This window comes from Hyla sarda, chromosome 9 (assembly GCF_029499605.1).
Source record: "Hyla sarda isolate aHylSar1 chromosome 9, aHylSar1.hap1, whole genome shotgun sequence".
NCBI classification, from domain to species: Eukaryota; Metazoa; Chordata; class Amphibia; order Anura; family Hylidae; genus Hyla; species Hyla sarda.
In genome coordinates this window covers 34,910,129-34,937,897 of record NC_079197.1, presented here as the reverse complement: position 1 = coordinate 34,937,897, position 27,769 = coordinate 34,910,129, and the positions used below count along the sequence as shown (strand labels likewise).

The 27,769-nt window shown below is 40.4% G+C and overlaps 1 protein-coding gene across 6 annotated transcripts in view; it reads right to left on the bottom strand.

The window, feature by feature from the left end:
- STRBP (spermatid perinuclear RNA binding protein) overlaps positions 1–27,769 on the bottom strand; it is a 163,189-nt gene that overhangs the window by 95,070 nt on the left and 40,350 nt on the right. For all 6 annotated transcript variants that reach the window (XM_056539275.1, XM_056539271.1, XM_056539276.1 and 3 more), the window contains exon 2: positions 13,029–13,133. The gene's annotated coding sequence lies outside the window, so the exon portion shown is untranslated. The remainder of the gene's footprint in view (positions 1–13,028; positions 13,134–27,769) is intronic.

The window sequence follows — 27,769 nt, the reverse complement described above, 5'->3', positions numbered from 1 at the left end:
GTTGCACAAGAACCCTACTGGCCTAGACCTCGGGCTGTATGACTACGATTTCCATCTGCTGCTTTGGTACCGTGAGGGTAAAGGTCTTCTTCTGTCAGTTAAGTCAGCCATTGCAAGACTACTGTGGCGAATACAAGCTGGGGATTCTTTATGGAAAGTCACTGACCTTGTAGGGGTGAAAGGTATGTTCCCATCACCACAAGGTATGTTATAAACGTATAATGGATGTGCGTCCCGCCTTCCATCTAAAGAATAAGGGCCTTCAGTGATGTGTGGTTTATGTAACTCCCATTAACCTCTATGGAAGTTATGCAAAGAGCGTAAACTGTTAGGGTGCGTTCACACGCTCTTTGTTTTTGCGGGTTTTCCGCTGCGTATTTGAAAGGGGCGGGCTCTTCTCGGCTGTCCATAGCAGATTACGCTGCGGAAAATCCACCGCAGTCCCTACTAACTTCAATGGGACTTGCGGCGGATTTTCCGCAGCGTAAATTCCTCCGTGGAAAATCTGCTGCGGATAGCCGAGAAGAGCCCGCCCCTTTCAAATAAGCAGCAGAAAACCCGCAAAAACAAAGAGCGTGTGAACGCACCCTTAGGCTGTTTTTTGGCTTTCCAACCACCTCCTGCAGGCCAGATGGGGCCTCACTCATTGTGGATATACCAAAAATGTTGGAGATGGCAATACCCCATTCAAGGGTAAAGAATCCGCAAACCATTAGAATAGTCCAAATATTAAAATATAGTCTCTGCTTCAGACTAACAACAAATCCCCAATAGGCCTAGAGCAGGGTTTCTCCACCTGTTTCTCCACCTGTTGCAAAACTACAACTCCCAGCATGCCCGGACAGCCAAAGGCTGTCCGGGCATGCTGGGAGTTGTAGTTTTGCAAAAGCTGGAGGCACAATGTTTGCAAAAAACAGGCCTAGAGTCAGAGTTTCCCATAGTTTTCAAGATCTCTGCAAGTCATTCGACTGGAAAATCGTCCACTTCCCATGTTACAGTACAGTTATCATCTGGGCATCCGTCTGATCACATGACTAGAACAGATTTTTATCTTCTGAAGACAAAAAAAGATCCTTCTGAATACCCCAAAGCAGAGATCTTGAAAAGCATTTATACACAATGTCGCTAAATTGTTCATTAAACAAATATAACCTTTATTTGCTTAAAATGTAATATCCCTTTAAATTCGTGTTCCTGGATCAATTCTCTAACATATATGTATCACATTTTCTGTAAGTTATAACTACTAGATGTTAAAGGGGAATGTACATGACTTGAGATGGGAGAGGATTTCATATAGGTCATGGAACTCCACAGGGACTCTTGGTGTACTTTAATCCAGTGGTCTTCAATGAGTGGCTCTCCAGCTGTTGCAAAACTACAACTCCCAGCATGCACACAGGTTGGAAACTGCGATAATAATGAGTATGTTATTCCTTATAATTCTATTGCATTTATTACTTATTGCATATAATAAACACCTAAGCTGCTGCAGAAACTCTTAATAAATTACTGGGAGCTTCCTGTCCTTCATCAATTAATATGAAGCATCCTCGTCCCTTTCAAAAAGAACCTTGCAGCATCTGAGCTTTAGCTGCTGAAGAACCTCCTGCAGAATTATCAGTGGCCAACTTCTACTACAGGGAGACATAAGCTGCGTCTACATAATGCTACTCATCTCTGTGCGATCATCAGGTTCTGGCATCAGAATGCTGACATAAATATTATTTAGACATATTAAATGGGTTATCCAGGAAAAAACTTTTTTTTATGTCAACTGGCTCCAGAAAGTTAAACAGATTTGTAAATTACTTCTATTAAAAAATCTTAATCCTTTCAGTACTGATGAGCTGCTGAAGTTGAGTTGTTCTTTTCTAAGTTCTCTCTGATGACATGTGTCTCGGGAACCACCCAGTTTGGAAGAAAATCCCCATAGCAAACCTCTTCTACTCTGTGCAGTTCCCGAGACAAGCAGAGATGTCAGCAGAGAGCACTGTTGCCAGACAGAAAACAACAACACAACTTCAGCAGCTGATAATTATTGAAAGGATTAAGATTTTTTAATAGAAGTCATTCACAAATTTGTTTAACTTTCTGGAGCCAGTTGAATATATATATATATATATATATATATATGGAATACCCCTTTAATGAAAAACTTCCATAAATATGTAGTGCTATGTGATCAAAAAAGCTTAAAGGGGTATTCTAGGAAAAAACTTTTTTTATATATCATCTGGCTCCAGAACGTTAAGCAGATTTGTAAATTACTTCTATTAAAAAAATCTTAATCCTTTCAATAATTATCAGCTGCTGAAGTTGAGTTGTTCTTTTCTTTCTGGCAATAGTGCTCTCTACTGACATCTCTGCTTGTCTCGGGAACTGCACAGAGTAGAAGAGATTTGCTATGGGGATTTGCTTCTAAAATGGGCGGTTCCCGAGACACGTGTCATCAGAGAGCACTTAGACAGCAAAGAACAACTCAACTTCAGCAACTCATAAGTAGTGAAAGGATTACAAATCTGTTAAACTTTCTGGAGCCAGTTGATATATAAAAAAAAAGTATTTTCTTGGATAACCCCTTTAAATCATCGGTTGGTATCGGCTGTTCTGTGCTTGCAAGTTCACTGCCAGAAAGCAGACTGCTGTAAAATTAACAAGAATATAATCTGTCAGGGTAAAAATTTACAAATACAAAAAAAAAGTTACTATGGAAGAAAGCGAGCAAAATGCCCGTAACTGGTCCAGCTAGCAGACGTGCACTTGGCACTGCCAAGGTTAAAGTGACTGAAGCGATATCTTATTCCAACCACTGAAACAAAAGTAAATTAATCCTAGATTATGTCATAGCCTGGAAAGGGGAGCTTAAACCCAAACAGCTTACACCCGCTGCTTACTACATGTAATTACATTTAGAAGAAACTTTGTGTTTTTCGACATCTTGGGATGTACCTGATGAATTTCCTTTTAAGGCTTTAGAGCTTGTACAATATTTGATAAAAGCAAGCTCTATTAAATATTGCAAATCTAGGCTGGCCTGTAGACTAAATCTATGCTTTTAGTGTATTAAATATTAAGCTGCTGCACTTGGATCCCTTTTCAACAATCTCTCTTCTTCCTGCTTCACCAATTTGCTACATTAACAAGCGAATGTTAAAAGGGATGCAAATAGTTACGAACTAAGAATTAATAAATTGCCCCATTGGGTTGGAGGCTTTTATAACAATCACAAACTATGTCTAACGGAGTCTTTTCTTAGAAGCCGACGGGTAAATGGAACCAAACATACGGTATTGTTTTTCTAGCTCAGTTTTGCATCTGTCTGAAGAAAAAATGTAAATGTAAGTTTAAAACTGCAAACGTAGTATGACCAGAGCGTACACTAATGGCAGAAACACAATGTAGAGTAGCTGTTTACAGTGAATAGTTTACAGGGCAAAATAAGTGCAGAGTAACAGCTAAGTGGAGGTCGGACTGCTGGGTATCCCACTGATGAGGAGATTGGGGGTCTTGTGTACCCCGGGTTGACTAAAACTACAGTCAGCCATATGCACTATATATGTCATGCCTATAGAGCTAAATGGAGTGGCAGCATACATACCGTATATACTTGAGTATAAGCCGAGGCCCCAAATTTTACCCCAAAAACCCAGGAAAAGTTATTGCCTCGACTATAAGCCCAGGGTTGGAAATACATCACCCCCCTTCCATGTAATCATCCAGACCCCCGTCATCATACCCCCCCCCCTTCATCATCACCGCCTGTCAATCCCTTCATCAGTGGTCTTCAACCTGCGGACCTCCAGATGTTGCAAAACTACAACTCCCAGCATGCCCGGACAGCCATCGGCTGTCCAGGCACGCTGGGTGTTGTAGTTTTGAAACCTCTGGAGGTCCGCAGGTTGAAGACCACTGCCCCCTTTAGTTTTGTACTCACCTCCCCTCGGCGGGAAGTTAGGGTGAGCTGGTCCAGGCCATCTATGCTGCAGGGACCGTCCGGTGGGGAGGATTAGTTGTTGCGGGCTGTCCATTTTCACCAGGGGGGGCTCTTCTCCACGCTACGGGTCCGGCCCCGGACTAGTGATGTTGCCTTGACGACGAAACACAGGGACGTTGCGCATGAACGTCCCTGTGCGTCGTCGTCAAGGCAACGTCACACACCAGGCCCGAAGCGCGGAGAAGAGCCCCCCCCCCCCCACGGTGAAAATGGACAGCCCGCAACGACTATGCTGGGAGTTGTAGTTTTGCAACCTGTGGAGGTCCGCAGGTTGAAGACCACTGATGAAGGGATTGACAGGCGGAGAGTTCACTCGAGTATAAGCCGAGGGGGGCGTTTTCAGCACGAAAAATTGGCTTATACTCGAGTATATACGGTATCTGACTGCCACTCCACTTAACCAGAAGATCAAAGGACTCAGACTTCATGATTTCTAAGGCGGGAGAGTCGGTTCTCCAGATAAGTGATGAGTGTTGCTGGTTGAAAAATTCCTTAAAAAAGATCAGATTTAGATCCTAGCGTGATCACAAGTCCATTAACAGGGTTATCCCACAAAAAAACATTAACTCCCTATCTGATAAATTGATCACTTATCATCCGTGGTGGTCCTACCAATCAACAGCACAGGAGGGAGGGGGGGGGATGTCCCAAGCTGCCCCCCTGTTCCTTGTCATTGTATGACCACATAAAGGAGGAGCTTAAAGTGGTCACACATACAGATCCACTGTTCTAATTATTGGTGGTGCCAGCAGGAGAACCCTAGTGATCATGCATACATCACCTCTTCTGTGGTTAAAGAAACCAATATTTTTCATGGACTCTTACTTACTTTAACTCCTTAAGGACCAATCCCATTTTTGACTTAACCCCTTAAGGACCAAGCGTTTTTCTGTTTTTGCAATTTCGTTTTTTCCTCCTTACCTTTTAAAAATCATAACTTTTTTTGCGCCACCAATTCTACTTTGTAATGACGTCAGTCATTTTACCCAAAAATCTACGGCGAAACAGTAAAAAAAAAAAAAATAAATAAATATTGTACGGAAAAAAAAAAAAAAAAAGAAAAAAGAAAAAGAAAAGAACCATTTTGTAAATTTTGGGGGGGGGGGGGGGGGTCAGTTTCTACACAGTACACTTTTCGGTAAAAATTACACAATTTTTATTCTGTAGGTCCATACGTATAAATTGATAGCCTACTTATATAGGTTTGATTTTGTCGTACTTCTGGAAAAAATCATAACTACATGCACAAAAATTTATACATTTAAAATTGACATCTTCTGACCCCTATAACTTTTTTATTTTTTCGCATACAGGGCGGTATGAGGGCTTAATTTTTGCGCTATAATCTGAAGTTTTTATCGGTACCATTTATGTTTTGATCAGACTTTTTGATTGCTTCTTATTCATTTTATTTATGGTATAAAAAGTGACCAAAAAATACACTATTTTGGACTTTGGAATTTTTTTGCCCTGATGCCATTGACCGTATACGTATGCCATCGAACATTTACGTGAGCGGCGATACCACATATGTTAATTTTTATTATGTTTATATATTTTTTATATGGAATTTGGGAAAAGGGAGGGTGATTTAAACTTTTAATAAGGAAGGGGTTAATGTGTGTGTTTTTAAACTTTTTTTTTTTTTTTTACACTTTTAGTCCATTTAGGGGACTTTTAGGAGGAATCATTTGATTCCTCATACAGATCAATGTGGTTCCATAGAACCACATTGATCTGTGTGCTCTGCGCTCGATTGATAAAGCCTTGTCCTGCCAGGCTTTATCATTCTGAGCGCAGAAGCCAGCACTACAGGAGAGGTAAGCCCTCAGGCTACCTCAGCAGTGGATCGACCAGTACCCCACCGACCAAAGCGATCGGGGGAGGGGGCGATCCGCCCCACTGGACCACCAGGGTCGGAATAAAGGCAACTTTAGACGCAGCTATCTAAAGGGTTTTTCTGTTTTTGCAATTTCGTTTTTTCCTCCTTACCTTTTAAAAATCATAACTTTTTTTGCGCCACCAATTCTACTTTGTAATGACGTCAGTCATTTTACCCAAAAATCTACGGCGAAACAGTAAAAAAAAAAAATAAATAAATAAATATTGTACGGAAAAAAAAAAAAAAAAAAAGAAAAAAGAAAAAGAAAAGAACCATTTTGTAAATTTTGGGGGGGGGGGGGTCAGTTTCTACACAGTACACTTTTCGGTAAAAATTACACAATTTTTATTCTGTAGGTCCATACGTATAAATTGATAGCCTACTTATATAGGTTTGATTTTGTCGTACTTCTGGAAAAAATCATAACTACATGCACAAAAATTTATACATTTAAAATTGACATCTTCTGACCCCTATAACTTTTTTATTTTTTCGCATACAGGGCGGTATGAGGGCTTAATTTTTGCGCTATAATCTGAAGTTTTTATCGGTACCATTTATGTTTTCATCAGACTTTTTGATTGCTTTTTATTCATTTTATTTATGGTATAAAAAGTGACCAAAAAATACACTATTTTGGACTTTGGAATTTTTTTGCCCTGATGCCATTGACCGTATACGTATGCCATCGAACATTTACGTGAGCGGCGATACCACATATGTTAATTTTTATTATGTTTATATATTTTTTATATGGAATTTGGGAAAAGGGAGGGTGATTTAAACTTTTAATAAGGAAGGGGTTAATGTGTGTGTTTTTAAACTTTTTTTTTTTTTTTTACACTTTTAGTCCATTTAGGGGACTTTTAGGAGGAATCATTTGATTCCTCATACAGATCAATGTGGTTCCATAGAACCACATTGATCTGTGTGCTCTGCGCTCGATTGATAAAGCCTTGTCCTGCCAGGCTTTATCATTCTGAGCGCAGAAGCCAGCACTACAGGAGAGGTAAGCCCTCAGGCTACCTCAGCAGTGGATCGACCAGTACCCCACCGACCAAAGCGATCGGGGGAGGGGGCGATCCGCCCCACTGGACCACCAGGGTCGGAATAAAGGCAACTTTAGACGCAGCTATCTAAAGGGTTAATAGCCGGCCTCGGTGATCGCCGCATGTCGGCTATTAACGCCGGCCCCCAGCTACAGGAATCAGCTGGGGACCGGCCAGTATGACGCGGGCTCAAGTCGAGTTGGGAGCCCGCATCATACCCAATTAACGGCACATGGACGAGTATAGACATCCATGGCCTTAACAGGTTAAGGACAAGTGCATTTTTTGTACATCTGACCACTATCACTTTAAGCATTAATAACTCTGGGATTCTTTTACTTATGAATTTGATTCCGAGAATGTTTTTTAATGACATATTCTACTTTAACATAGTGGTAAATTTTCGTCGATACTTGCATGATTTCTTGGTGAAAAATAAAAAAAATTTCATGAAAAATTTGAAAATGTTGCCTTTTCTAACATTGAAGATCTCTGCTTGTAAGGAAAATAGACATACCATATAAATTATATATTGATTCACATATAAAATATGTCTACTTTATGTTTGCATCATAAAGTTGACATCTTTTTACTTTTGGAAGACATCAGAGGGCTTCAAAGTTCAGCAGCAATTTTCTAATTTTTCACAAAATTTTCTAAATCTGAATTTTTCAGGAACCAGTTCAGTTTTGAACTGGATTTGAATGGTTTTCATATTAGAAATACCCCACAAATGACCCAATTATAAAAACTGCACCTTTCAATTTATTCAAAATGACATTCAGAAAGTTTGTTAACCCTTTAGGTGTTTCACGGGAATAGCAGCAAAGTGAAGGAGAAAATTCAAAATCTTCATTTTTTACACTCGCATGTTCTTGTAGACCCAGTTTTAGAATTTTTACAAGGGATAATAAGAGAAAAAGCCCCCCAACATTTGTAACTCAATCTCTCTAGAGTAAGGAAATATCTCATATGTGTATGTCAAGTGTTCGGCGGGCATAGTAGAGGGCTCAGAAGGGAAGGAGCAACAATGGGATTTTGGAGAGTGAATTTTACTGAAATGTTTTTTTGGGGGCATGTCACATTTAGGAAGCCCCAATGGTGCGAGAGTAGCAAAAAAAAAAAAAGAAAAAAAAAACTACACCCTCAAGGCACGTAACAAGGTCCATAAGTGGTTAAAGGGGTACTTTTTTTTTTTAAATGAACTGGTGCCAGAAAGTTAAACAGATTTTAAATTAATTCTATTAAAAAATCTTTATCCTTCCCGTACTTATTAGCAGCTTTATGCTACAGAGGAAATTCTTTGCTTTATGAATTTCTTTTTTGTCTTGTCCACAGTGCTCTCTGTTGACACCTCTGTCCGTGTCAGGAACTGTCCAGAGAAGCATAGGTTTGCTATGAGGATTTTCTCCTGCTCTGGACAGTTTCTGATACGGGCATCAGGTGTCAGTAGAGAGCACTGTGGACAAGGCAAAAAAGAAATTCACAAAGAAAATAATTTCCTCTGTAGTATACAGCTGCTAATAAGTCCTGGAAGGGTAAAGATTTTTAATAGAAGTAATTTACAAATCTGTTTAACTTTCTGGCACCAGTTGATTTACAAAATATATATTTTCCACCGGTGTACCCCTTTAAAGGAGTAGTCCAGTACAGGAAAACTTATCCCCTATGCAAAGGAGAGGGGACAACTGCTGGGACCCCACCACGATCTCCCATACAGGGCCCTGGCTCTCCGGCCAGATAGCTTGTGTCGACCACCGCACAAAGCAGCGGCCAACATGCCCACTCAATACAGTGCTACGGCAGAGCCGGAGATTGTCGAAGGCAATCTCCAGCTCTACCATAGAGTTGTATTGAGGGGGCGTGTCAGCCGCCGCTTCGTGCGGGAGATCGTGGGGGGTCCCAGCAGTCGGATCCCCCGCGATCTGAAACGTATCCCCTATTCTTATGATAGGGGATAAGTTTCCTGTACTGGAGAACTCCTTTAAGCATTCTTCTTCCTTAATGAACTATGCACTTGGATCAGCTGGACACAACCTGGACAGGTTTTCATTGCCTGTGCTACCTGCTATCATCTGTTCACAGGAAATCTTTCAAACATATATGTGCAAAACACAAAATATAGGTTAGGAACGCAAGGAATGTCACCATTCTTGAACAAATAGTACTATTTAGGTTTGTCCACACTGCACATTCATCCAACTAGCACTACTTAAATACTATCGTAACATATACTATACTCGCTATAGGGGAAAAAAAAGCTCCAGCAATGGCTCATGGTAATATTTTATGCATCCAGTCATTATATACTTGACTTGAATCCACTTCTGACTAGTGAAGCTACAGTAACAACAGAGTCGCTTAAAAATGACATGAGGTTAAATGAACTAATGGCAGGTTCATAAATCTTACTGTAGATTTGCTCTACTACTCCTAACTCAGGCAACAAAAACTATACGAAAACAGCATATAGCAGAGTACAATACTAGACATACTAGACTACCTCCATCAGTCCCTTAGAATAGAATGAAGTGGCAGCATCACCTCTCTATTCACACGAGGGAATATGGGACCCCCATTCTCTTGATTGGGGGGGGGGGGGGGGGTCCAGCAATCCAACCAATCTCCCTTAGGGTATGTTCACACTACGTAATTCCTGCAGAATTCCACGAACGGAATTACGCGCTGAGAACATAAGCATCAGTGTGAATGGGTTTCCGCGAGACCCGTTCACACTGCGGAATTTCAGCAGCGGACAATTCTGCTGAAATTGTTCCGCGCAAGGAAAGGACATGTTCATTCTTTGCGCGGAAGTCAATCGTGATGGCGCAGTGCCGCGCGGTCCTAACAGCCGCCAGAATGGAATCTCTGCTCGCGGAATTCTGCAAGCGGAGATTCCGTTCACAATCCGTACTGTGAACATACTCTTAGATGAATGCCCTGACAAAGATCAGCCATGGATCTAAAGCATTGGTCTCAAACTGCGGCCCTCCAGATGTTGCAAAACTTCAACTCCCCGCATGTCCGGACAGCCAACGGCTGTCCGGACATGCTGGGAGTTGAAGTTTTTGCAACATCTGGAGGGCCACAGTTTGAGAACACTGATCTAACATTTATTGCAAGCCCATGTCTATGTACCCTATTAGGACAATGAAAATCATAGAAGGCGACCCCAATTGGATACATATGTAACTTTATTGGAATTCCTATTTATTCTGGGACTAGGAGTCCAGTGGGCGGATTCACTAACTGGCAGCCTTCCTTGTTTGAGTGTGCATACATAGTTGGCTGTCAATCACTGAGTAGGACAACCCCCTTGACTCCTAAGCCCAGAATAAATACATTTTAATAAATAAAATACAAGTTATACAGAATCTTTTCACATAATTATAAATAGATTTGTTTCCCTTCCTCTGCTCTGTAACATGATGTTGGTAGATCAGACTGCTTGCCCAACGTGACAGGTTCCCTTCTCATGTCCCCAAAATTTCAATCCTTCACCTTATCAGTCTGGAGTACAATGCGGCTAACAGGTTGTACAGACCATACACAATGTCAGTATAAATTGAGGCCGCCGTACTCCATTATTTTTCACTGCAGATGAGTGAAGGCAAATGTTACGTAAGAATTGGATAGCCGAGATAAACACACAGATAGTCATCCAGTAACAGAAATATTGAGGGGGAGTGTGAACAAAGAGTGAGAATAAAAGGTGCTAGGCTGATAACCTTGTGGATAAAATGAGGAAATGTGTGAGTACATAAAAAGAAAATCACTGTAACAAAAACACATAAAAATGACATCCACTATTTTGTATGGAAATGTTAACCTCTTCTAGATCCCACATCGTGGCAAAAAGAGATATTAATATGAATGCAGGCAAACACATTACAGTGAGGCGACACCGGCAGATCTGCATTGCTGAATGACAGGTGTCCAAGACCAAAGACTCTTTTCCTCTTGCAATATTACAAATAACCTGAGCACAGGGATGGTGCTGTTTTTCTATTCCTGGAAACAACCCTATTCAGACGTGCAGAAGTGATTTTCAGTTGCAGAGATTCATTCAACAAAACCTGCATCGTGTACATATATACTTAGGTCAGACAATATCTGCGGTGGAATAGAGCCTTAGGCAAGCAGATGCCACTTTTACAAAATCCCATTTAACATGCAGTAATAATTTCCTGCAAAAAAACTGGACCTGGGTGCAGATGATAAAATAAGCAGCGCATCAATTAGGTCATAGATTGTTAGGCCCCTTTCACACTATACATTCATCCATTTTTAAAGACCCGTTATATGTTCCGTTATGAAAACCCTGAAAATTGGCCGTTTTTCTCCCGTTACTTTCTCCCGTCACAAAATAACGTCCGTTATTAATAACGGGCTATGACTGGGTTAAAAGGATAATGTAAAAATCCCATAGACTATAATGGGATTTTGTAACGGTCGATTTTCAGGGTTTTCATAACGGAACATATATTAGTGTGAAAGGGGCCTTAGTGGATTTTTTTCCCTCTGGATATCAATGGGGGAAAAAAATCCACAATGAAATCTGCAAGTAATGTAGTGTTACAGTTTAGCTGTAGATTTCCATATCAACAGAAGATTTGAAAATGCGATTTTAAAAAGCTGTTTGTTTATTTTTTTCAGTTTGCGCAGGAAAATAGGCCCTAAAAGCCACATAATTCTGTATGGTCTTTCCTGCAGATTTTAACAATGTTCTGATGAAATAACCAGTGTAAATGTACAGTAAGACTGGAAGTCTACCACATGGTTATTTGTCTCTCCTTTTATTTTGTCCACTTGGTAGCCGCTATTGTACAACAAGGGTTATTGGATCCTTATCTGTCAGGTAGTTGGAATAGCCATTAAAGGCTGTAGACACCTTTGCAATACTTTTTTGCAATAATTTGGTTCCTCAACGCAAAGTGAAGAACTTTTCATCTAGTCTTCATTTGAAATTTCCTACCATTTAGCTGACAGACTTCTGACAGAGTTTCTGCTCTCTCAGCGCAAATGGCCTTTTACACGAGCTGATTATAGGCCAAATAAGTGTTCCTAATAAGGTTCCTTACCAACAATCAGCCTGTGTAAAAGGGTCAGTGATCAGCTGACAACTGAGCAAACGGTCTTTTGTTGGCTGATTGAATCTGTTTCGTGGCCATTTAAATTATCATTGTGAGTTGTACACCGCCCTGTGGAAACAAGGGATGTGCAACTGACTATGGTGAATTTAATGGTCTGCACGATTCCGCAATATCAGCGCTCATTATCCTGTGCCCATGTGCCTGTGTAAAAGGGCCCCTAGAGATTACAGCAAGTGCGAGGTTATAGACCAGTTAAGATAGTATAAAAGGAGAAAAGGCTGGAAAGAGAGGGGAAAGCAGTCTGCTGTAGAGAAAACATTAACTTATTAATGCTCAGGATTAGAAGCTGTATTCAGTTATTTAGTTTACATTGAAATCTGCGCATCAAATCTGCGCAAAATACTGTACATGTGAATACACCATAAACATGGTGTGCAAGCAAAAGTAAGCAGAATTGTTAATGAAGACCTAAAGACAAAATGTTTTTGCACCACAATAAGTAAGCAAGAATAGAAAAAATATATATTGCTTTTTAAAAGGTGTCCATTGCCTTTAAACCCTTTATGCATGCGCGCAGTTTTAGAAAACCTCTGATAGATCGCTGATGTATGTTAGAAGATTTTATTGATGGAGTTCTACGATATAAAGTCTGTACCATTGGCTAAGGTAAGGTGTTTGTTAAGCCATATAAAAGTTATCAGTCTCCCACTGACTTCCTTACATTGTATTTCCCAGGGGAGAGGCTGATGCTAACTGAAACTGCTATGTGCTCTAATGAATGGTAGGGGTCGTGGAGCGCAAATTACATCGATAAACACCCCTAATATGTCTCTCACACGGAACACGAGTTCTGTAACTAGAGGTGCAATTCCAACGTATAAAAGGAGACACATTGCAGTCAACACCAAATACTTCCGAGTTTGAGTTGTCAGCACCTAAAAGAAGAAATCTTAAATCTGACAGCACCGGGGCCTTTCATTGTGTGTACATATCATCTGTCTACTTACCAGCATGAAGGTTTCTGTGGAATCCGCTGCAGCAGGTAGAACAGACAGCTTGCTTTACTGACAGTTGGCCATTCAATAGCTTTTTTAGGATATTATTATAAATCACTGCAAAATGGAAAGAAAAAAGAAAAAGTATATTAAAAGAGATGAAAGTCACAGATCACACTTAATGCTGCAGGGAAGAATCTCAGTGTTTACTTAGCCACTTCTAAACTATTGCGCGTCTACAAACAATATAGATTGGTTCATATTACCAATGGCCTCAATTTCTCGCAAAGAAAAAAACCATAACGTCACATTCTGGAATCACACAACCAATTTCCTGTCACAGGCCACAAATACTTCAGGGCCAATGACAACACGAGCGCGTCTTCCACCGAGGTGAGAAACCGACGTAAACACAGAAAGAGCAAGAGCTCTTGTGCAAGCGTTAAGTGCTTCCTGAGAACAGCTCCACATGTAAAACAAAAGAAAGATCTAAGACAGAACACAGTCCAATGACAAAACGACTAGAGGTTACATTCCTGGAGACGTAAAATAAACCTCATTACAGGATCAGCCCAGGAGCCAAACCTCTGCCAAGACTGTGCAGACAGTTATTTGTGGAAACATCTTCGGCACAATACAAAGTAGGAAATAATTGGTATTAACATTAATAAAGCTGCCGCTTACAGACTTTATAAACCTATTCTTTAAGGCATTGTTTACACTTCGTAATAAACGTCAATGTGCTATGCATGAATTAAAGAGCCTTTCCAAAACTGGAGGACTGTCAGAGAAAGTGGGAAGCAAGGCCTCTAATATTCTACTTTTACTTCAATCTCTGCCATAGGAAACCCAAGGTCAGCATGAGCATTAGACATGCATGGAACACCACAGTAACTTTTTGGGCTTACCATGGGGGGGCGAACTTTAAAGGAAAAAATATTAGGCTAAATTCCCACGTAAATTGTTTTTCCATTGTTCTGCTCCATCACTGTAGTAGAATGGAAAAAACAGCACTGACGGACCTATTGCACACCAGACACCAAAAAACCCTGACGAACCCCAGCGACTATCAGATTCCTGGGGTTTCGGACATGGTGTCCGGCATTTTACTGGAAAAAACAGCTGCACTATTTTGTCTAATATTTTTGATGGAATCTGTGACAGAGCCTCTTGTGCAGGATTGAACCCAGCCTTAGAGAGGGAGCCCAGTTTCCAGTTCAGCTTCTCCGTTATCGCACAGAGTATTTTCCTTTTATACTAGCCTTGTCTACAGGCCCAATGGTACAATATAGAACAGGCATAGGCAACCTTCTCATTGCAGTTGTTTTGACTACATCTCTCATGATGCGCTTACAGTCAAAATACTGCCAAAGATTAATGGGAGATGTAGTCCAAAATATCTGCAGTGCTGAAGGTTGCCTATGCCTAAAATAGGATCTGTATGGACGACAGCGTGTCTCACGGTGAGATAGGTGCACTTCTCTTAGGTTAGGTTTCCACACAGGTTTTTCTGGCATTGTTTTGGAAAACTGCTACTTCGGTTTTTAAGCCAAAGTCAGAAGTGTAGTTAAAAAGAATGGGAAATATAATGGAAGTACGTATACTTCTCCTTCCTACTGGATCCACTTCTGACTATGGCTCTAAAACTGCAATGGTCATTTTCCAAAAAATGCCAGAAAAAACCTGTGTGGAAACCTAGCCTTAAGCATTCAATACACATAATGTGTGTCCGACAACTATATCTTTTTGTCCCTCTAAACAGATGCCCTGCTCGCTCTCTTACTGTATTGCTTTTATCCTAAAATCCCACCCCTGCTTTGGTCTCCAATGCACTCCAGTGAGACAGCCTGATACACACAGCGATTGGGACCCAAAGTCCCTTTCTCTTAGTAAGTTCATGAGAGGCTCAATTATAGGCCATACAGACAGCCCGAGCGTAGTGCGATCACTGAATGGTTCATGCCTCCCCATTGCTGCAATCAGCCACCGGCCGCACATCCCATATTACACGTGTCGCCAACGACTGATCATTTTTAGCTGCTCAAAAAGGACCTGAGTAGCCAACGCACAAGCTGCTCGCTTAGCCGATAATCGTTCCCTGTACTAGAGCCCTAACAAAGCACACATGCTGCTATTTAGCTGCACAACGGTAATGCCATGAGGTGAAAAATAATTTTCCCCAGAATATCCCTTCAAAAACCTGCACCCAAGACTTCTGCTCATCCACTTGCCTGGTGATTTATTTTACTGCTCATTATTTCAGCAAAAATCTGTAGAAAAACCTGCAGCAAGTCTGTCTAGTATGGATTTGCACTTAATGCTGGATTTTTCCATTAAATTGTGTTGCTTGCAGCCAAGTAGCCATGTCCTTTGTACACCAATAAACATATATGGTAGGCTACACTTCCCATATAACAAAATATCTGTATAAAGAGGCAGCAGTTGGGATTTTTCATTCAGATAAACACATTTCCTCCGCAAAGAAAGGTGTAAGTAACCGGAACGGAAAGGGTAAGAAACGTGCAAGGTGTGTCTACGGTAGGAAATATGGTTTTCACACCGTTCTAAGCTGTCAAAACAATGTCCAAAGTGCACTGGGAAGGGTCAGCAATAAAAATCACTCGTTCTCAGTTCAGATTAGGGAGGAAGCTGCCGCTCAGACAATAATAGCTGTGTACGCTAACACACTGTGACACACGCAAATTACTTTAAATGCATTAAAGCTATTTTTAGTGTGAATGGCCTTAGCACTTGCTTTGAGCCTTTATACTTGCTTATTGGTAGCTCGGGATTATTACAAGCCACGGGATAAGACGTCTCATTAATCGGAGGGAATGGAGATGACATTTGGTAATGAACATCTTCATGTAATAAGTACCTGATACTGGCCAACACCAGTCTGTAAAAGGGAGGAACGTAATGGCCCAAAACATAGAAATATGGTGAAAAAAAAATAATTTAAAACTCAGTTTTTCTTTTCTGATTTCTTCTCTTCCTTAATGGAGCTTAACTAATAGAAGGAATCATCTCCTGCAGCCTCTGTAAGGCTATGTTCACACAGAGTATTCTGGGCCTCAAAAACACATGTTTTAAGCCAAACAAAGCTTACGGTAAATTTTTAATAAACTATTTTCATTGTCTTTTGGAGTATTGTTTTACAGAGTATTGTTTTACAGTCACTTTTCAGCACATTGTATGCTAATTTACAGGTGTTTTGCAGTTTTATGCAAATCAGGTTAGCTTTATTTGAAAATGTTAAGGTATTTTTACATGTTTGCACACAACACATGCAAAACACATAAAATGATTGTAAAACTATTACGATTAAAAAAACAAAAAAATTTAAAAACTATGAACAAATATGAACATAGCCTTACCCTACAGCTTGAAGAATTCTCTGTTAACTACAGATTTTTCTCAACTTCATATATATTCTGTAATATGGTTCTTTGCAGATTTGCTCAGCTGCTTCCCTGTTACCTCATGCACAGACTACAGGTTGTTTTAGGAGACTCTCACCCGTGTTTCCCATATCTTAAGAGCCTGTAATCTGCTGACAGGACCTTATGCCAACCAAGCCTGTACCACTCTGCCCCCGCTGCTTCCATTAAAGGGGTACTCTGGTGCTTAGACATCTTATCCCCTATCCAAAGGATAGGGGATAAGATGCCTGATCGCGGGGGTCCTGCCGCTGGGGACCCCCGTGATCTTGCACGCAGCACCCCAGTTAAAATCAGTCCCCGGAGCATGTTCGCTCCGGGTCTGATTACCGGCGACCACGGGGCAGGCAGCGTGTGACGTCACGCCCCCTCCCATAGGCTTGCATTGAGGGGCGGAGCGTGATGTCACACGGGGGCGGAGGCGTGACGTCAAACGCCGCCTGCCCCGTGGTCGCCGGTAATCAGACCCGGAGCGAACATGCTCTGGGGACTGATTTTAACTGGGGTGCTGCGTGCAAGATCACGGGGGTCCCCAGCGATCAGGCATCTTATCCCCTATCCTTTGGATAGGGGATAAGATGTCTAAGCGCTGGAGTACCCCTTTAAAGAGTACCTGTCATCAAACCATATTTTCTAAACTAACTCAGATTATATTTCCTAACTACTCCTAACACCCCTCCTGCCCTTGAAAATATTTCCCGAGCTTTAAAAAGCTGTGTAGCATACCTTTCCCCTTGCTCACATTGTTTGAGCTCCCGGGAGGAGAAAGTGAACGTTCCCCAGCAGGTGCAATGTCACAGAAGCCTGTGAGAGCTGTGCCTCGCATTGTCCCGCACGCACTTCCTGAGTTTGGTCTCCTGCCAGGCTGGGAGGAGACCAACTAACTGTTTGACTTGCGCAGGGAACAGAACAGAGCCACCTAGTGGATGCTTTTTCAATCACATTAAAAACATATAAAGGTTGGTAATTTTAACAGCAAGTAAATAGCAAAGTGTCTTATAATTACATAAGGAAGAATATATTAAAAGTTTAGTTTGGTAACAGGTACTCTTTAATATCCATATAAAGAAAATGTTTTCTTTCATATAAGGAATGCTTTACCAAAATGGGGTGGAAATCTATCACCTTAAGCATATACAGAAAAGAAAAACAATAGTATTTTTAGATTAAAGGCTGACATATACAGTCATGGCTGTAAATGTTGGCACCCCTGAAATTTTTCAAGAAATTGAAATATTTCTCATAGAAAAGGATTGCAGTAACACATGTTTTGCTATACACATGTTTATTCCCTTTATGTGTATTGGAACTAAACCAAAAAAGGGCAGAAAAAAAGAAAATTGGACATAATGTCACACCAAACTCCAAAATTATTGGTGCCCTTTCAAAATTGTGGAAAAATAAGATTGTTTCAAGCATTTGATGCTCCTTTAAACTCCTGGGGCAAGTAACAGGCATAGGCCATATAAAAATCACACCTGAAAGCAGATAAAAAGGAGAGAAGTTCACTTAGTCTTTGCATTGTGTGTCTGTGTGTGCCACACTAAGTATGGACAACAGAAAAAGGAGAAGAGAACTGTCTGAGGACTTGAGAACCAAAATTGGGGAAAAGTATCAACAATCTCAAGGTTACATGTCCATCTCAAGAGATCTAGATTTGCCTTTGTCCACAGTGTGCAACATTATCAAGACGTTTGCAACCCATGACACTGTAGCTAATCTCCCTGGGCATGGACTGAAGAGAAAAATTGATGAAAGGTGTCGACACAGGATAGTCCGGATGGCGGATAAGCAGCCCCAAACAAGTTCCAAAGATATTCAAGCTGTCCTGCAGGCTCAGGGAGCATCAGTGTCAGTGCAAACTAACCATCGACATTTACATGAAATGAAACGCTATGGCAGGAGGACCCTACTGCTAACACAGAGCTCTGAAACAGAGCTCAGTAGCAATAATGGATCATAACGGAACATAAAAATAACAGACAATAAGGGATGTCATTTATGAACATCCGATACCCATAGTCGTCAATGTTAAAATTTTAACGGACAATATTCCACTGTTATTTTTGACGGGACAAAAGTTACTGCATGCACCATTACTTGTCCTGTCAAAAATAACGGACATTAGTCACAACGGGACATAACTGATGCTAAAGGATGGTCAAAAAATCCCATTGACATGAATGGGATTTTTTGACGGCCGTTTTATGGACTTTCTGACGGGAGTTCATGACAGAGGTTTTTACAGGAGGATAATGGTAGTGTGAAAGGGGCCTAACCAATAAAGGCAGACCATAAAACTGTTGTGGGGCCCATGGGCTTGAGGGCTCCTGTCCTGCTGATTGGCAATGTAATACTGCTGTGCAAACCTGCTGACGTGTTTAATGGTGCCAACTGCTGACCAAAAAGCAGAAAACATCTGATTATTGCCAGCCAGCCACACAAGTTCTCCTTCATCCCTTTGATGACTGCCACTGACTTTATGTCTACAACTTATAGTTCAGGTAAACAAAGGTAAGCAAGCGCCTGGCCTGTAGAGTTGAGCAGGGGAGTCAAAGTTGTTAGAAATAAAAATATTAAATTAACTTATAAAAATCTATTACTATTATTACATGTTTTACATGATTAGTTACATGATGGTGATAAAAAGTCTGATATCTCCCATTATTATTATGCAGAAAAAGAGCAGTGTGAAGTTTAGCTTAGTCTACAGCCGTGGTAAGCGCACAGGAAGGAAGGTAGACTGCCCGCAGCACAGAGAGGAGAGGTAAGAAGGGGAGGGCCCAATTCTGACTTTTGTTATGTGATTTTTATGTTCGCCATTGGTTAAAAGGTTACGTCTGCAGGTATATCTGTTGTGGAACACAAAAGAAAATGAGGTATGGGTAAGCTCACACAGAGCAGATAAAATCTGCAGCATTTCTGCAACTCATCCACAGTTTTTTAAACACATTGGTGCACTTGTGGTTTTGGGGCAGAAACACTGCACATTTTCTATAGATGATCCGAAGCTGATCTGCACATTTTCTGTATTGTGTGAACATCCTCTAAAAGAGTTCACAGAAATTTAGCAGAGATGAACACATTGCATGACCCCTCTGCCTGTGTGAATATACTAACTTAAGTGCACTGGAATCCATGCACTTTTTGTACAATAAAACTGGGTTCACACAACAGAATGTCCGACCTACACCTTTCCTGCATCAGACAGGTGTAAGGTACAGAGGCGGCTGCAGAATAGGAATTCAGGGGGAGATTTATCAAAACCTGTCCAGAGGAAAAGTTGCCGAGTTGCCCATAGCAACCAATAAGATTGATTCTTTCATTTTTCACAGGCCTTTTTAAAAATGAAAGAAGCAATCTGATTGGTTGCTATGGGCAACTCAGCAACTTTTCCTCTGGACAGGTTTTGATAAATCTCCTTCACAGCCTCCAAAATGTGGCTAAATTTGAACTCCCAGCAGTCACAGGCTGTCAGAACACACTGCGAAAGGTAGTTTTGGAAAATCTGGAGAGCCTCAGGCTATGTTCACAAGCCGAAATTCCACAATTTTGCTCAAATTCCATTTCTCAAAACTTTCAGCGGAATTCTTGCAGAATTATGGCAGAATTTCTGTGTTATCAAAACACAGAATCCTGCTGAAAGTCAAAGCCCTATTGACTTCAATTAGATCCCGCAGCAGAATTCCACAAAATTAAAGACAAGTCTGTAAATTTAGCAGAATGCGAAATTGCAGTCGCGGAAATTTTACTGTGTGAACAGGACAGCGGAATCCCATTGAAGTCAATGGGCTGTACATTTCGGTAGAATTCTTCCCGAAATTTCGTCATTTGACCATAGACTAAGGTTGGATATCACTGCTGTATACCATCACAAACCTCCAGTACTAGGTTAGATTAATGGGAATTACTGTCTGTTCATTTCCACTGCTAGTAGCACACTACAATTACATGCAACCTTTAAGCCGCCATTATAGAAACCATTCACAGATAGGCGAACTAAAACACTTTACGTTAGAGATGCACCATCATGATCCACATCTAATGTACCCCTAGCACCATCTCAGTGTACGCCCTGCGATTCTGGCACTGGGGTTTCACCACTTTCCAAACAAAGAATACCACGTAGAAAAGAAACAGTTAATGCAACTGACTGGTCTATTACCGTAAGGCTGCTTTCACTCTATAAAGTTGCTCCGTTTTAAAGTTCCGTTAGGAAAACCCTTAAAAATGGCAATTAAACAGCCATTACAAAATCCCATTCAAGTCTATGAAATTTTGTGGTTCGCCGTTATCACCTGTTATAGCCGGTTATGAATAACGGACGTAATTTGTGACGGGAGTAAAAAAAAAAACGTTACACGCACAAATTGTTCTCCCGTTACAAATAACGTCAGTTATTCATAATGGACTATAACGGGTGATAAAGGCTAATCACAAAATCCCATAGACTTGAATGGGATTTTGCAATGGCCGTTTTTAAGGGTTTTCCTAACATGACATTATAACGGGTCTTTAAAATGGAGCAACTTTATAGAGTGAAAGCAGCCTAAGATAGAAACGCATTAACAGGTGACATTGGCCTATATAAAGCCATAGATTTTCCACATTTTATGAGGATTTGAGATTTTGTGGTGAACGGGCATTGTTGTTCGGCACAAAACGTTGGTGTACATTTAGGGAATGTATTAGAGAATGATCTATCGTTAAAAACAAGTTTATACATTTTATTTTAAGAATTCTTTTGGAGAGTTTTTTTTTGTAATTTTCTAAATTACTTTCTATATTTTAAAATAATCATGAATTCTTGAAGTTTCTGTTCTGGCCACTAGCCCAAAGCCTAAAAACCTGACATTTCCTGTTTTTTTACAGATAATTTCCCAGCAGTACCCTTTTTACCATCACGGACAGGATTACAATAAAAGGTGACACCAGTGTATAGATAATAAAGGTACACGCAATAGCTGTTGTGCACAGATCAGGCTCCCCTTTCCTGTAGAATGACCTCTGCATAGGTCATAGAGCACACACAGATACCTTTACCATTCATTTTAGCTTCAGTCAATTTTTGCCTGTGTCCATGGGTTTTGCCGTAAAGAATCTCTCTAAGGCTGGGTTCACACCACGTTTTGTTAAATACGGCTCCCGTATACGGCTGGGAGGAGGGGGCGGGGCTTAATCGCGGCGCCCACACTCAGCCGTATTCGGGAACCGTATTTAATGTATGTCTATGAGCCGACCGGAGTGAACCGCAGCCTCCGGTCGGCTTAATTTTCGGCCGTATGCGGTTTCCCGACCGCAGGCAAAAACGTGGTCTACCACGTTTTTGCCTGCGGTCAGGAAACCGCATACAGCCGAAAATGCGGTTCACTCCGGTCGGCTCATAGACATACATTAAATACGGTTCCCAAATACGGCTGAGTGCGGGCGCCGCGATTAAGCCCCCCCCCCCCTCCTCCCAGCCGTATACGGGAGCCGTATTTAACAAAACGTGGTGTGAACCCAGCCTAAGGCTAAGTTTCCACTTGGTTTTTTTTCTGGCAGTTTTTGGATATCTGCCACTGCAGTTTTTGAGCCAAAACCAGAAGTGTATTCAAAAGGAATAGGACATATGAAAGGAAGAACTAAAACTTCTCCTCCCTTATGAATCCACTTCTGACTTTGGCTCAAAAACTTCCAAAAACTGCCAGAAAAAAAAAACAAGTGGAAACTTAGCCTAAATACAATTAACGACATATCAGGCAAAATAAGAATGTACAAAGAATGACATAAAAATACTATATTAGTAAACAGAAATAGATTAGAAAATAAAAAATATATTTCAGTATCTGGCCTAATACAACGTTTCCCAACCAGTATGCGTAAAATTGTTGCAAAACTACAACTCCCAGCATGCCCGGACAGCCTCCGGCTGTCCGGGCATGCTGGGAGTTGTAGTTTTTCCACAGCTGGAGGCTCCCTGGTTGGAACAAGTTCCTTAATCAGTAGAAAATAAAATCTATAAGATACAGCCTGTTTTGGCCTTAATGACCACGCCAAGTGCAGTGGCCAGATAAATGCCATTTATTGGTTAAAACTTTGCCTGTCCTATATGTGCATTTTGTATTACATTAGGGGGGGCAAAGAAATCCATTTTACGTGCATGTTACGTGCATTGGCGTTTTCTCTACAAAGATTTCTAATACAACGACAAAGCTTATGTCAGAGCAGCGGGATTTGTTCAGTCAATTTCATAGTCACACTGTAGGTGACTTGTGCCTAGAAGCGGTTTTAGGTAGGAAAATTGTTAAAAGCTAAACCAAAGAAAAATAAATCTTCTGCAGTACGAAATGAAGCTGTGGTTCAGATGGTGCCTAACGCTATGTTCACACGGCGGAAAAATGTGCAGAATATGCGTCCGAAAAACAAGTGTGGACATTACGCAAATAGAGGGCGTCTGCTGGAACGTGCTGGCGCTAGGACTGTAGATGGCAATGTAGTTCTGAGCAGATTCTGCCAAAAGAACGTTTTGTGTTTAATCTTAAACGGGTACTCCCGTGGAAAAAAAATTTTTTTAAATCAACTGGTGCCAGAAAGTTAAACTGATTTGTAAATTACGTCTATAAAAAAAAAATCTAAATCCTTTCAGTAGTTTTTAGGGGCTGTATACTAAAGAGAAATCCAAAAAAGAAAGAAAGGCATTTCCTCTGATGTCATGACCACAGTGCTCTCTGCTGACCTCTGCTGTCCATTTTAGGAACTGTCCAGAGCAGCATATGTTTGCTATGGGTATTTTCTCCAGCTCTGGACAGTTCCTAAAATGGACAGCAGAGGTCAGCAGAGAGCACTGTGGTCATGACATCAGAGGAAATGCCTTTCTTTTTTGGATTTCTCTTTAGTATACAGCCCCTATAAAGTACTGAAAGGATTTAGATTTTTTAATAGAAGTGATTTACAAATCTGTTTAACTTTCTGGCACCAGTTGATTAAAAAAAAAATGTTTCCACGGGAGTACCCCTTTAAGGCAGACATGGAAATCGGAAATTCCGTGGCGCAAATATCTGCCATGTGCACAGTGCAGCAGAATCCCACTGAAAACAATGGGACTCTGCTGCAACGGAACCTCTGTCCGTGTCAGGGACTGTCCAGAGCAGCAGAGATTTGCTTCAGTTTCTGACACAGACAAAGGTGGCAGTAGAGAGCACTGTAGTCAGTCTGGAAGGAACTACACAACTTCCTCTGGAACATACAGCAGCTGATAAGTACTGGAAGGATTAAGATTTTTAAATAGAAGGAATTTACAAATCTGTTTATCTTTCTGGCACCAGTTGATTTGGAATTTGTTTCTTTTCCAATGAAGTACCCCTTTAAGGTATTTAGGTGCCACATTGAAATGAAAGTAATTTAGAGTGCACTATAGTTATTTTTCATAGAGCCTGAGCCCTGTATGGACTGAGCTGCATGTACAAATATAGGAAATATCAATTTTAAAAAAAATGTATAATTTAAAGTAAAATGTGCATGTAGGGCTCATAAAAAAAAAAAAGAAATAGTAATCCCGGGAAACTCCTTATGTTATTCCATACATCACAAACACGGAAACAAACACACTGCTCTATTGAGGCTATTGGTTCTTGACCCCTTCATCGACAACTCCTTATGCGAACCACGTTCTTACAGGAAAGGTTGTCACATCCCATATTCATTTTTTTTTTATTTATTTAATAGACTATTCCAGTGGTCTTCAACCAGCGGACCTCCAGATGTTGCAAAAACTACAACTCCCAGCATGCCCGGACAGCCGTTGGCTGTCCGGGCATGCTGGGAGTTGTAGTTTTGCAACATCTGGAGGTCCGCCGGTTGAAGACCACTGGACTATTCCATCCATTTTAGTAGATTAGCTCCGCTTTACCTTTGTCACACAAATACCTTTTTATTCAGGAAACTAGAATAAAAGAGGATTTCATAACCTGTAATATGACTTCAGGTAAAATGTGCATGTTGGGCTTGTTTATAGCTGCTGGTGTTGACATTTGTCACACCCATGACTGACAGTACACTCTTATGTGGTTTCTTTTGCTTTATGCCCTTCATGTGGTTTCTTACGCTTGTACTTCATTTCTTTATCGATTACACTGAACTTCCAGTTGAACCAGAAGTCACCATGTCATAGCAGTTGTGTGTTCTGTATATCAGTTATGGGTATTTTAGAACATTTTCAATGAAAAAAAAAAGTTATTGATTCTAGATAATGTGTGCTTTTTTTTATTATTTTTTATTCAATACATATATCTAACAGGGTAAAGTCCACAGACGAGAAAAAAAAACAGAACTGCTGGGAGAACATACGCAGCTACAAGAATTGTCTATGGTAACAGGTAAACAGCAGAGAAACTAACAACAACAAAAAAAAAAGTGATGTTAATTATTGTAAAATATTCAGGTATAAAGTAACCAGACTGGATCTACAGCAAGTGTAATCACACTGCAATGTGCAATGAATAGGAAGGGTGGAGCAGGCAGATTCTCCACAGCACATCTGCACAAAGATTGCTTCAATAACATACCTACAGCTCTGTAACCTAAGTAAAGGGTGGGGACTTCCAGGGAGCGATGGGTTACAGCGGCACTGACCAGGGATGGGCACGTCAGGTGAGTAGAAAAGAAGGATTTATTTAAAACAATGCAACGCGTTTCACCACGCTTGTGCGGCTTCATCAGGTATGACAATCAAGATAAGGAGGGATCTTATATATGGAGCAATATTAACTAGGGATCGACCAATTATCGGTTTGGCCGATATTCAAGATTTTGGACGTTATCGGTATCGGCAATTACCTTGCCGATAATCCGATAAATGAACGCCTCCACCGCACCGCCCCGGCCAGTGACGGCCGCCGCCCCATTGCCTCCCCCATCCCCGGTTTTATAATTACCTGTTCCCGGGGCCCGGGGTCCACGCTACTTCTGGCTCCTGCGGCGTCATGCATTACAGTGTGCGCTGCGCAATGATGAGAGACGTCCTCAATGCGACGTCACTGTCAGTGCACAGAGTGACAGCTCAGGACGCCGCCGGAGACAGAAGTAGCATGGACCCCGGGAACAGGGAGAGAAATAGCCGATAACTTATACCGGAATATCGGTGTAAATTATCGGCCTTAACCTCCACAGATTATCGGTATCGGCCATAAAAAAAATCGATATCGCTCGATCCCTAATATTAACTCTTTCATAACCTGTATTGCATCTTTAACAATAGTTAAAATCAGGTTACTATTCAAACTTTATAACCAACATCTACAGAATAAGATATATATATATATATATATATATATATATATATATATAGATATAGATATAGATTAAGGACCATACACCAAATTTTTATATAGGATATGTGTGTGAGAGACGCGCATACATATGCACAAGACAACCAACAGTTGTCATAATTATCATTAATAGTTCTTTTTGTTTATATCCATTTAAATGTTTATTTATATTTTACTATTACAAACTTAATAAGATTGAATAGGTTCAAATAGAGTACCTTTCTTTCACTCAAAATTAAAGCCTAGTTGCGCACTAGCATGCGTGCCCACTCACACACAATCCATATGTGAATAGGATTCGGACCATATAAAATAATATTAAAATTGAATATTATCGATATTACAAAGAGCCTACGAGAAAAAAAGAGAAACCATGAAGAGAAAAAGAAAAAAAATCTAGAAGGATTCAAAAACAAAAATTGATACTATAAGGAGTTAAAAATTATATGCAAAAACGCTGAATATGAACAGAGCATCAGGATCAAAATTACCGCACTTTATTGATTGTTTCATTTAATCCCTGAGGGATCAATGTGGCCAGTTTGTGTATCCAGAACGACTCCCGATTGATCAAACATTGAAATAGATTGGGATGATCTTCTGTGTCGATAGGCTTCGCGACATTTTTCTATTATACATAAAGGTGACATGAGTACATTACAATTATTCATACTCAAACAAATCCCAGAAGATTATTCCAATCGATTTCAATGCTTGATCAATTGGGAGTCGTTCTGGATACATAAATTGGCCACGTTGATCCCTCAGGGATTAAATGAAACAATCGATAACGTGCGGTAATTTTGATCCTGATGCTCTGTTCATATTCCGCGTTTTCGCATATAAGTTTTAACTCCTTATAGTATCAATTTTTGTTTTTGAATCTTTCTAGATTTGTTTTCTTTTTTCTCTTAGGCTCTTTGTAATATGGATAATATTCAATTTTAATATTATTTTATATGGTCCGAATCCTATTCACATATGGATTGTGTGTGAGTGGGCACGCATGCTAGTGCGCAACTAGGCTTTCATTTTGAGGGGAAAAAGGTACTATATTTGAACCTATTCAATCTAATTGAGTTTGTAATAGTTATGAAAATATAAATAAAAATGTAAATGGACATAAAGAAAAAGAGATATTAGTGATAATTATGATAACTGTTGGTTGTGTTGCGCATATGTATGCGCGTCTCTCACACACCTATCCTATATAAAAATGTGGTGTATGGTTATAATCTATATATATTTTATTCTGTAGATGTTGGTTATAAAGTTTGAATAGTAACCTGATTTTAACTATTGTTAAAGATGCAATACAGATTATGAAAGAGTTAATAATGCTCCATATATAAGATCCCTCCTTACCTTGACTGTCATGCCTGATGAAGCCGTGCAAGCGCGGTGAAATGCGTTGCATTGTTTTAAATAAATCCTTCTTTCCTACTCACCTGACGTGCATATACCTGGTCAGCGCCGCTGTAACCCATCGCTCCCTGGAAGTCCTCACCCTTTACTGCTCGTTTGGTTGGGAGGCTGCAGACCGGGCTTTAGATCCCCCCGCTGACCATTGTTGTGTGTGAGCTCACACAACCGCCTGTGGTAAGAGTTTCTCCAAATTATCATTTACTCTCACCAGCGCTCTCTCTCTCTCTTTATAACTATAATCTAAGTGGCAAAGGAGGCCCGACTGTGGCTGCCTGCAATACAACATTAGTGAAAGAACAGCCTGCTGGTTGGGGATGAATAACTAGACAATGGTAACCTATGGCAGGAGTAAAAAAATAAAAAAAAATCCAAGTTGCTTTTTTAGCCTCAAAAAGCCTGTTTTACATTTAAATTTTTTTTTTTTTTTTTTAAAAGGCTAAAAATTTCTATTTCACTAGAAGGGCAATTACGGTACCAGAAATTTTTTCCATTAAGTTCAGTGGAAATGTACATTGAAACCACACTGTATTTGGGGACTTTTTTGAAACAAAATGGATGTTTTATAAATAAAATAGTCCAT